Raw genomic sequence first — 12,080 nt, 5'->3', positions numbered from 1 at the left:
TGGCAAGGTGGATACAGAACTGGCTAGGCCATAGAAGGCAGAGGGTAGCAATGGAGGGATGCTTTTCTAATTGGAGGGCTGTGACCAGTGGTGTTCCACAGGGATCAGTGCTGGGACCTTTGCTCTTTGTAGTATATATAAATGATTTGGAGGAAAATGTAACTGGTCTGATTAGTAAGTTTGCAGACGACACAAAGGTTGGTGGAATTGCGGATAGCGATGAGGACTGTCTGAGGATACAGCAGGATTTAGATTGTCTGGAGACTTGGGCGGAGAGATGGCAGATGGAGTTTAATCCGGACAAATGTGAGGTAATGCATTTTGGAAGGGCTAATGCAGGTAGGGAATATACAGTGAATGGTAGAACCCTCAAGAGTATTGAAAGTCAAAGAGATCTAGGAGTACAGGTCCACAGGTCATTGAAAGGGGCAACACAGGTGGAGAAGGTAGTCAAGAAGGCATACGGCATGCTTGCCTTCATTGGCCGGGGCATTGAGTATAAGAATTGGCAAGTCATGTTGCAGCTGTATAGAACCTTAGTTAGGCCACACTTGGAGTATAGTGTTCAATTCTGGTCGCCACACTACCAGAAGGATGTGGAGGCTTTAGAGAGGGTGCAGAAGAGATTTACCAGAATGTTGCCTGGTATGGAGGGCATAAGCTATGAGGAGCGATTGAATAAACTCGGTTTGTTCTCACTGGAACGAAGGAGGTTGAGGGGCGACCTGATAGAGGTATACAAAATTATGAGGGGCATAGACAGAGTGGATAGTCAGAGGCTTTTCCCCAGGGTAGAGGGGTCAATTACTAGGGGGCATAGGTTTAAGGTGAGAGGGGCAAGGTTTAGAGTAGATGTACGAGGCAAGTTTTTTACGCAGAGGGTAGTGGGTGCCTGGAACTCACTACCGGAGGAGGTAGTGGAAGCAGGGACGATAGGGACATTTAAGGGGCATCTTGACAAATATATGAATAGGATGGGAATAGAAGGATACGGACCCAGGAAGTGTAGAAGATTGTAGTTTAGTCGGGCAGTATGGTCGGCACGGGCTTGGAGGGCCGAAGGGCCTGTTCCTGTGCTGTACATTTCTTTGTTCTTTGTTCTTTGTACCCCGGGATCGCTACGCGATGGGATCCGGAGGCCAGAGAGATACTTTGATTGGTAGGGTGTACCTTAAGGAAGCAGCGCCTTACTGTATTCGGGTGTACAAAGCTCTCGGTGCTCCCGGAGTCCAGTAGGCAGGAGGTCACATAGCCGTTGACTTTCACGCTGGTGGATGCGTTGGTCAGAGTATGTGGTCTGGACTGGTCGATTACCATGGATGCGAGTCGTGGTTGATCATCGGGTAGTGAGGCAGCCGTTGAGTTGGGGTCCTGAAACGCCGTTGGTATCCATGTGCTGCGGGGTGGACAAGATGGCGGCGCCCGGAGGTCCTGGGGATTACAAAATGGTGGCGCCCATGGAACGCACGATGTGGGGGTGGAGCAAGATGGCGGCGCCCATGAAGCGGCAGACCCAATCCCAGTTACAAAAGCATCCCGCATAAGGAGATCTGAGTGCTCCTTAGCTGTAACGTCCTGGCAGTCACAGTCCCAAACTAGTGGGATCAGGGCCCTCCAGAAGTCCTCGATTGACTCACCAGGTAGTTGAGTGCACGTTGCGAGCGCGTGACTGGCGAAAAGCGTGTTCGTCTTCTGCTCATAATTTTCTTTGAGTCGAGTCATGGCATCAGCGTAATTGGGCGTATCAGCGGGAAGACTTTGGAGCTGAGTCTGGAGTACAATATTTTAATCTTCTGAGCCTCTGGAACAGGGGTCAGCGCCATGTTGATATACGCTTCAAAACAAGCTAGCCAGTGCTGGAAGTCCTTTCTGGCGTCGCTTGCGTGTGGATCCAGCTGCAGTCGATCTGGTTTAATCCGAAGGTCCATCTTCTGAATCTGATACTAATAAATTGAGGCACGATCAATTTGACTGGAGACGAAGTTGAATCCAAACTGAGGCTTTATTAGTATCAGATGTGTGGTCTCCCACAGCAGCTGACGAAATGGCTGCGAGCTGGAGGCCACGCATATTTATAACCCGGCTCCTGGGCGGAGCTAGCATGCAGGGGCCACAGGTGAACCTGTAGTGCGGGTTCTACCGTACAACCTCTAATATCAGAACACACTGAGCGCCGCCCACAGAATGCCACCTTATATCCGGCCCCTGGGAGGTGGAGCCGGAGGCGGAGTCCCCCGGGGTTCCAAACCCGGTCTTAAAGGGACATCACATGCATGATCTTAAAGACACATTACCCATTCATCACACACACCGAGAAGTTTTGTTTCACCAGGGTGAGTATGCGGGAAACATAGGCTCTTCGGCCGAGGCTGTGTATTGGGCCAAGGTTCAGAGGCTGTGTGTGTATGTCTCTCGGTCCAGGTCCAGGGAGCATTTTTCCGCAGGAGCTTGGAAAGGGAGGCGGCTTTGGTGGTGAAACCGTTGATGTGGTTTCGGCAGTACCCCACCAAGCCCAGAAAGGAGCGTAGCGAGCTCTTGTCCTTCGGTAAGGGGAGGCACTTTACCGACTCGACTCATTTCCATTCAGTCTCATGCTTTTCCTCTGTCACTACTGTACCCAAGTAGGAGATTTGTGGTCTCATGGTTTGGTCCTTTTTGGGGTTTATTTTTAATCCTAATGTAGTGAGGAGGTTCAGCAGTTTTAGTTGCTCCCCTCTGGTCTCCGTTTGTAGGGGGAGATAATCCACATATTGGACGAGACATTCTGGCCTGGGGAAATGTTCCAAGCCTTTGGCTAGTCTCTGGTGGAAGATGGAGGGGGAGTTGTGGAAACCTTGGAGTAGACACGTCCAGGTGTACTGCTGCCCCTGGAATGTGAACGTGAATTTATACTGACAGTGGCGCTCCAGGAAGATTTACCAGAAGCTGGTACTGATACTTATCACCGTGAAGTATTTAGCATGCGGGGCCCGTCGCATCATGGCTTCGGGGCTGGTCAGCACTGTGGGGACCGTGACCGGGTTGGTCTGGTTCAGTACATGGTAGTCAATGGTGAGCCTGCAAGAATCGTACGGTTCTCTCACCGGCCATATGGGGGAATTGTTGATGGAGGCGATGGGGCGCAGGACTCCTCGCTTTAATAAACTACCGATTACCCTGGTCACTTGCCCTTCGGCTTGCTTAGGGAAGCCGTGCTGTCTTTGGGGTTTTGGGTTAGGCCACTCTATGATTACCTCCCCCGTCATTCAGCCACAATCATGTTTGTGGTGGGCGAACGCCCCGGTGTGATTTGCTAATATACCCTGTGCTCCCGGGTCATCGGTCATCCCGGTGGGGTTCACCCACAGCTCTCCAATAGTGGAGATCGATCTACATACTTACCCGTGGCCACCTTGACCGGGGATTCCCGGTTGGTCGGCATCAACCAGAACAAATTACATTTTCTCATGGGGTCGGAACCTAATATGTGCTCTGTTTCGGGGTGGAGTTTCACTGAGATAGCAGGGTGGTAACATGCCAGGTGTCCTAATCTAAATTCAAGTCGGTCAGTTACTGCCCCTTCCTGTAAGTGACCTGTGAAGCCGCTCAACATGATTGTTTTCCGGGTGCGCCATGTACAGTTGCGGTCGCGGGGTGTGTTTCGAACAGTGAAATGAAATGAAATGAAAATTGCTTATTGTCACAAGTAGGCTTCAAATGAAGTTACTGTGAAAAGCCCCTAGTCGCCACATTCCGGCGCCTGTTCGGGGAGGCTGGTACGGGAATCGAACCGTGCTGCTAGCCTGCCTTGGTCTGCTTTAAAAGCCAGCGATTTAGCCCAGTGTGATCTCCCTCTGTCCCATAGGAATTCAACAGGGCGGCTTTCTACCTCTCCTTGAGTAGGAGTCTCCCTGCACTGTCCTATTTGGTGTTACACATCCGAGTCGGTGAGGCCGGGACCCGTCATGCGCCAGGCCCGTATTCTACTTGGGGTACAGTCCGAAGGGAGTGACGGGTTTCTTGACTGTGGTTATTGTGGAGAGCTGTGCTGGTGCTTCAAGGGGCATGGGTCAGGTTCCATTGTCATAGAAACATGGAGCCGTCGTGGGAGGTAGTGCGGTGATGCCCTACAGTCCCGGGCAAAGTAGTTCGGCTGCCCACAGTTGTAACACTGTACTTGTAGGGGTTGGTGCACTTGTGGGGGTGGGGGTGTTTGAGGGGGTGATTGTGTGTGTGGGGGTGAGTGTGTTTGTGGGGGTGAGTGTGTTTGTGGGGGTGTTTGTGGGGGTGTTTGTGGGGGTGAGTGTGTTTGTGGGGGTGAGTGTGTTTGTGGGGGTGGGGGTGTTTGTGGGGGTGGGGGTGTTTGAGGGGGTGATTGTGTGTGTGGGGGTGAATGTGTGTGTGGGGGTGAGTGTGTTTGTGGGGGGGGGTGTTTGTGGAGGTGAGCGTGTTTGTGGGGGTGGATGTGTGTGTGGGGGTGAGTGTGTTTGTGGGGGTGCTTGTGGGTCAGGAATGTTTGTGGGGGGGTGTTTGTGGTGGTGAGTGTGTGTGTGGTGTTATGGGCCAGGGTTTAGAGAACCCCAAAGTGTATCATGAAGTTCACCTGACCCAGAAAGTTTAATAGATTGTGGTTATGGGGAGCACACGGCCCTACTCTGCAGGTGTGATGTTCTACAGTACTTTTGAATTAAAACAATGTTTGTTTATGAAACCAGTTAACCCTTTATAAACCCACAGTAAACATCTTAGCAACTATCAACACCAATAAATCTCCCAAAGAATACAGTACTCTAAAAGTAAACCTAATTTTTCCTTGCAACATCCATAAGACAAAAAAGAACCCTTTTCACAGAAATACTTTCAGTTTAACTTCTCTATTGAGAGCAGTTACCACTTTGAAATCACCAAATGAACATGCTTTAGCTTGCAGAGATTCATACACATCTTGGTGTGACTGCAGCTTCTCCAAATCTAAAATTAAACTAAACAAACCCTGTAGCCCAAAGCGAAAGTAAAAGCAGACAGACAACCCAGCTCTACGAACACTCTGACATCACTGATAAACACCCATTTCTTCAAGGCACATCCACTACAGCTATTTTATAAAACCCCATTTCTTAAATGTCCTCTCACAATACACCTCCCCCCAAGAAAAATTTTTTTTTTTTAACAAAACAAAACACACAAATATTTAATAATAGCATAGTCCATTTTTGTTCTTCTTACTCCAACTGAAATCCTTCTCGATTGACAGTCTCTTTGGACAAGAAGGTTTCTGCATGATCCATCCATTTCTCTACGCCTCGGCATTTCTCATTAAAGTCAGATACTTTAGTTCAATCTGATCACAGAGTCCCTTGTAATTCTCCAACACAGGAGCAGTGATTATCACAGTTTTCAGGCAGTCAAATACCTGTTGAAACTCCACTGTCCACTGAAATTTTCAACGTTTCTTTAGCACGTCCGTCAGTGGAGCAACCACGCTACAAACATTTGTCACAAAAGTTCGATCAATTCCACTCATGCCAAGAAATCTCATTATTTCCCTTCATGTCGAGGGTATTGGAAACTCCCCAATAACATTTATTTTCACATCCCGTGGGATCATTCGACCCTGTCCGATTGTATGGCCAAGGAAAGTGGCTTGGGCTTTTCCAAATTCACTTTTGGCTAGGTTTACCACCAAACCCGCCTCCTGAAGTCGATCGAATAACTCCATCTTGTTCTTTCCATGTCTGGCTGAAAATTACCGGATCATCGATGCATACGACACAATTGGGTAATCCTGAAACCACTTTGTTAGTTAACCGTTGAAATGTGGCTGGGGCATTTTTCATGCCAAATGGCATAAATTTGAACTGGTATATACCAACTGGAGTCACAAAAGTTGAAATCTCCTTCGCCCTTTCGGATAAAGGTACCTGCCAGTAACCTTTAAGTAAATCCAGTTTGGAAATAAAAGCTGATTGTCCCACTTTCTCAATGCAATCGTCCAAATGTGGGATAGGATAAGAGTCCGTTCTTGTAACTGCATTAACCTTTCTATAGACCACACACAACCGTTGGGTCCCGTCTGGTTTAGGTACCATCACTATGCGTGAGTTCTATTGGTTGCAACCCACCTCAATTATGCCATTTTTAAGCATACTCTCAATCTCTTTGTTAACCTGTGCCAATTTTAAAGGGTTAAGTCTGTATGGATGTTGTTTGTTTGGAACAGCATTTCCCACATCTACATCATGTATAGCCATTTTAGTGCTTCCCAATTTATCTCCACAACTTGCCTGCATGATATCAATAACTCTTTCAGGTCAGTCCGTTTTTCCTCTGGAAGGTAACTCAACAATTTATCCCAATTTTTAAGAACATCCTCATTTTCTAATTTAATTTGGGGTATGTCAAATTCACAGTCATCTGGATTTGGTTTGTCACTTTGAGGTAGAATCATTTAAACCTCCTTTTTCTCTCCTTCCCTTTCAAAGTACTTTTTAAGCATATTCACATGACACACTCGATGAGTCTTCCTTCTATCTGCCGTTCTTACCACATAAATCACCTCACTTAATTTCCTTTCAATCTGATAAGCTCCACAAAACCTAGCTTTTAAAGGTTCACCTACCACTGGTAACAACACTAAAACTTTATCTCCACTGGCAAAATTACGAACTTTGGATTTCTTGTCCGCTACCCGTTTCATCACATGTTGTGCAATTTTTAAATGCTATCTAGCCAATTCACCTGCTCTATTTAATCGTTCCCTAAAATTTGACACGTAATCCAATAATGTAAGTTCCAATTTCTCACCCACCAATTTTTCCTTAATCAATTTAAGTGTGGGGGTGAGTATGCTTGTGGGGGTGATTGTGCTTGTGTGGCTGTGTGTGTGGGTGTGCTTGTGGGGGGTGAGTGTGTTTGTGGGGGTGAGTGTGTTTGTGGGGGTGAGTGTGCTTGTGGGGGGTGAGTGTGTTTGTGGGGGTGAGAGTGTGTGTGGGTGTGTTTGTGGGGGTGAGTGTGCTTGTGGGGGTGAGTGTGCTTGTGGGGGTGAGTGTGTTTGTGGGGGTGAGTGTGTGTGTGGGTGTGCTTGTGGGGGTGAGTGTGTGTGGGTGTGTTTGTGGGGGTGAGTGTGCTTGTGGGGGTGAGTGTGTTTGTGGGGTGAGTGTGCTTGTGGGGGTGAGTGTGTTTGTGGGGGTGAGTGTGTTTGTGGGTGTGTTTGTGGGGGTGAGTGTGTTTGTGGGGGTGAGAGTGTGTGTGGGGGTGTTTGTGGGGGTGAGTGTGTTTGTGGGGGTGAGAGTGTGTGTGGGGGTGTTTGTGGGGGTGAGTGTGTTTGTGGGGGTGAGAGTGTGTGTGGGTGTGTTTGTGGGGGTGAGTGTGATTGTGGGGGTGAGAGCGTGTGTGGGTGTGTTTGTGGGGGTGAGTGTGCTTGTGGGGGTGAGTGTTTTTATGGGGTGGATGCCCTGGGTCGGCTCTGTACTATTCCCGGTTTCGGGGGTTGGGAGTGTAGCCCACTCAGGCCCGTGGTTCCCTTTTGTCAATGATCGGGGCGGGTATATGGGGGCGGGTGTTCAGGGTTAACGAATCCCCTGTTTCTACCCCTTCCCTCATTTCACCCTACTGGGCCAGGAGATAGGATTCATCTTCCCTGGATTGGTGGACTTAGGGGTGTTTAGTAGTTCGACGTCCCTTTCCCAAGCACGGGTCATTTTGCGGATAGTCCAGGTTTCGATATGTGTGTTATCCCCAGGTTTGTATTTCCACTTTGTGACCGCTGCCTGTGGTATGGGCTATCAGGGTGAGGATCCATGTGGAGGGTGGTGTGGGTCTAACTGGACTATATTTAATGTTCCGAATACCACAGTTAACTAGTTCCAGAGCCGGCCAGCATCGCCGTCGGATGTTCCCCTTGTTCTGTCGGTAGTTGTTTCAACCGTTTACCGGTCGTCCCTATTGTACCCGACAGCGGACAGCACGGCTGCTTCATATCTGGAAGGTTTCCCCCAGCTACATTTTGGGGAGGGGGTAGGGCAGAACAGATTGCGAGGCTCAAACATAATAATGTTAACTTGACCTCCTCTGTCTCATCCAGGCCATTTAGAACCAGGTACTGTGAGACATTGTCAAAATGAGCGTTTGGGTCTCCGGAGGGTTCGGACACCCTGATTGATTTTGCAATGTCAGTCAGTTGGGTCATGGTGTAGGGTGTTACGTAGGTTACATGAGGGTTCTGTCCATCCTGTCTTCAGATAGTGACCGGATTCATGGGGATGGGGGTCGGTTCCAGGGATAGTTCAGGCGGTGCGGTGGGCTACGATGCTTGAAGCGGAGGTGGGGGTCTGTGGTGGTATGTATTAGGGGTAATACGGTATACCATGAATGCCGAGGAGCTAATGGAGGACAGATGCTGGGTCCCGATTGGATCTGCCGCCTACTGGGCTCCACCCAGATAGGCGGGGTATAAGAACCCGGTTTACTCCCCGCAGCTGCATTCTGTGACTGAGCTGCTGGGGAACAAGTCTGAACAAGTTCTCTACGTCGCGCCTCGTGTGTGATCGATGGTGCTACAATTTATTGAGCAGACTTAAAAAGGAATATGGAGCTCCGGATCGCCCCGGAGTGCCTGCGAATCGGCCCCCAAGCAGCTGACGCAACATCGGCGTTTAAACACTGGCTGGCATGCTTTGCGGGGTACCTCCGAACGGCCCCCGGCAGACCAACGGAAGACCAGAAGATGCAGGTCCTGCATTCCAGAGTGAGTCCCGAAATCTACGCACTCATCGAGGACGCGTAAGAATTCCCAGCAGCGATCAACGTGCTGAAACAGACCTACATTAGGCCCGTCAACCAGGTCTACGCACGCTACCAGCTCGCGACGAGACGACAAATCCCCGGGGAATCGCTGGACGAATTCTTCAATGCCCTGACGATCCTGGGAAGAAACTGCGACTGCCCAGCGGTAACGGCGAATGAGCATACGGACCTCCTGATCAGAGACGCTTACGTAACAGGTTTGGCATCGTCGCAAATTCGCCAGAGACTTTTAGAGAAAGACTCTCTCGGACTCAGAGGTACGGGCCCTTGCAGCCTCCCCCGACGTGGCCTCCCAAAACGCCCACGCCTATGCCCCCGACCGTACTACAGCCCCTTGGGCTCCGTGGACCCCCGCAGCGACCGACCCCCCCGGCACCCCCCACCCCTCCGCAAGCGTGCGCGGCCAGAACCCCAGACCACCTGGCAGGGCCCCGCTGCTACTTTTGCGGGCAGCCGAAACACCCCCGCCAGCACTGCCCGGCCCGCTCGGCCACCTGTAAAAGCTGCGGCAAGAAGGGGCACTACGCAACGGTGTGCCAGTCCCGTGGGGTCGCCGCTATCTCCGGGGAACACGAGCTCAACCCCCCCCCCCAGCGACCCACGGGCGGCCAACGGGCGCCGCCATTTTGGACCCCGGACACCACGAGGGGGGGGACGGGCGCCGCCATCTTCCTACCCACGGGCCGCGTGCGACCCATGGGAGCGGCCATTTTGTCCACCCCCGGCAGCGTGCGATCCATGGACGCCGCCATCTTGGCTGACAGGCAAGGACCCCAGCGTGGACGGCTCCACACCGCCTAAAGACAACGATCTGATGCACCAACCACGTTTGGCATCGGTGACCCTCGACCAGTCGCGGCCCTGGACGCTGCAGACGACAACGACAAAGGTGCTGGTGAACGGGCACGAGACGCCGTGTTTGATCGACTCGGGGAGCACGGAGAGTTTTATTCATCCAGATACGGTAGGACGCTGTTCCCTGGTAATTCGGCCAAGCACCCAAAAAATTTTCCTGGCAGCGGGGTCCCACTCCGTTGCAATCAAAGGGTTCTGCATCGCAAACCTAACGGTGCAGGGGAGAGAGTTCAAAAATTACCGGCTGTATGTCCTCCCCCATCTCTGCGCTCCCACTCTCCTGGGGTTGGACTTCCAATGCAACCTCCAGAGCTTAACATTTAAATTTGGCAGCCCTATACCCGCACTGACTATCTGCGGCCTCGCGACACTCAAGGTCGAACCGCCCTCCTTGCTTGCGAACCTCACCCCGGATTGCAAACCCGTCGTCATTAGGAGCAGACGGTACAGCGCCCTGGATCGAACGTTTATCTGGTCTGAAGTCCAGCGGCTGCTGAAGGAAGGCATAATCCAGGCCAGCAATATTCCCTGGAGAGCTCAGGTGGCAGTGGTGAAGACAGGGGAGAAGCAGAGGATGGTCGTAGACCATCAGCAGGTACACGCAGCTAGATGCGTACCCTCTTCCCCGCATATCCGACATGGTCAACGGATTGCACAGTACAAGGTCTTCTCCACCGTGGACCTTAAGTTCGCCTACCACCAGCTCCCCATTCGCCCCGGTGACCGCAAGTACACTGCCTTCGAAGCAGACGGGCGGCTATACCACTTCTTAAGGGTTCCATTCGGCGTCACGAACGGAGTCTCGGTCTTCCAACGGGAGATGGACCGAATGGTTGACCAGCACGGTTTACGGGCCACGTTCCCGTACCTTGACAACGTCACCATCTGCGGCCACGACCAGCAGGACCACAGCGTCAACCTCCGCAAATTCCTCCAGACCGCTAACGCCCTCAACCTCACCTACAACGAGGAAAGATGCGTGTTTAGCACCGACCGTCTAGCCATCCTGGGCTACGTAGTGCGTAATGAAGTGATAGACCCCGACCCTGAACGCATGCGCCTCCTCATGGAGTTCCCTCTCCCCCACTGTGCCAAAGCACTGAAACGCTGCCTGGGCTTCTTTTCTTATTACGCCCAGTGGGCCCCCCAGTACGCAGACAAGGCTCGCCCACTACTCCAGTCCACTACTTTTCCCCTGTCGACAGAGGCCTGCCAGGCCTTCAGCTGCATCAAAGCGGATATCGCAAAGGCCATGATGCGCGCCATCGACGAGTCTCTCCCCATCCAAGTCGAGAGCGAGGCATCCGACGTAGCTCTGGCGGCCACGCTCAACCAAGCGGGCAGACCCGTGGCCTTTTTCTCCCGGACCCTCCACGCTTCAGAAATTCGCCACTCCTCACTAGAAAAGGAGGCCCAAGCCATAGTGGAAGCTGTGCGACATTGGAGGCATTACCTGGCTGGGAGGAGATTCACTCTCCTCGCTGACCAACGGTCGGCAGCCTTCATGTTCGATAATGCACAGCGGGGCAAGATAAAGAACGACAAGATCCTGCGGTGGAGGATCGAACTCTCCACCTACAACTATGAGATCTTGTATCGTCTCGGAAAGCTGAACGAGCCGTCCGATGCCCTATCTCGCGGCACTTGTGCCAACGCACAAGTGGACCGCCTCCAAGCCCTCCACGAGGACCTCTGCCACCCGGGGGTCACTCGCTTCTACCACTTTATAAAGGCCCGCAACCTCCCGTACTCCGTCAAGGAGGTCCGAACAGTCACCAGGAACTGCCAAATCTGCGCAGAATGAAAATCGCATTTTTTTCAGGCCAGATAGAGCGCACCTGATAAAGGCTTCCCGTCCCTTTGAACGCCTCAGTCTGGATTTCAAAGGCCCCCTCCCCTCCACCGATCGCAACACGTACTTTCTTAACGTCGTTGACGAATACTCCCGTTTCCCCTTCGCTATCCCCTGCCCCAACATGACCGCGGCCACGGTCATTAAAGCCCTCTGCACCATCTTTACCCTGTTTGGTTTCCCCGCCTACATTGATAGCAACATGGGGTCCTCCTTCATGAGTGACGAGCTGCGTCAATTCCTGCTCAGCAAGGGCATAGCCTCGAGCAGGACAACCAGCTACAACCCCCGGGGGAACGGGCAGGTAGAGCGGGAGAACGGAACGGTCTGGAAGACCGTCCTACTGGCCCTACAGTCTAGGAGTCTCCCAACTTCCCGCTGGCAGGAGGTCCTCGCGGATGCCCTTCATTCTATCCGGTCCCTGCTGTGCACCACCACGAATCAAATGCCGCACGAGCGCCTCCTTGTCTTCCCTAGGAAGTTTGCTTCTGGAACGTCACTTCCGACCTGGCTGGCAGCCCCGGGACCCATCCTGCTCCGGAAACATGTGCGGGCGCACAAATCAGACCCACTGGTGGAAAAGGTACAT

Source organism: Scyliorhinus torazame, chromosome 12 (genome assembly GCF_047496885.1).
Source record: "Scyliorhinus torazame isolate Kashiwa2021f chromosome 12, sScyTor2.1, whole genome shotgun sequence".
NCBI lineage: Eukaryota > Metazoa > Chordata > Chondrichthyes > Carcharhiniformes > Scyliorhinidae > Scyliorhinus > Scyliorhinus torazame.
Note: the sequence above shows the minus strand (reverse complement) of the source record.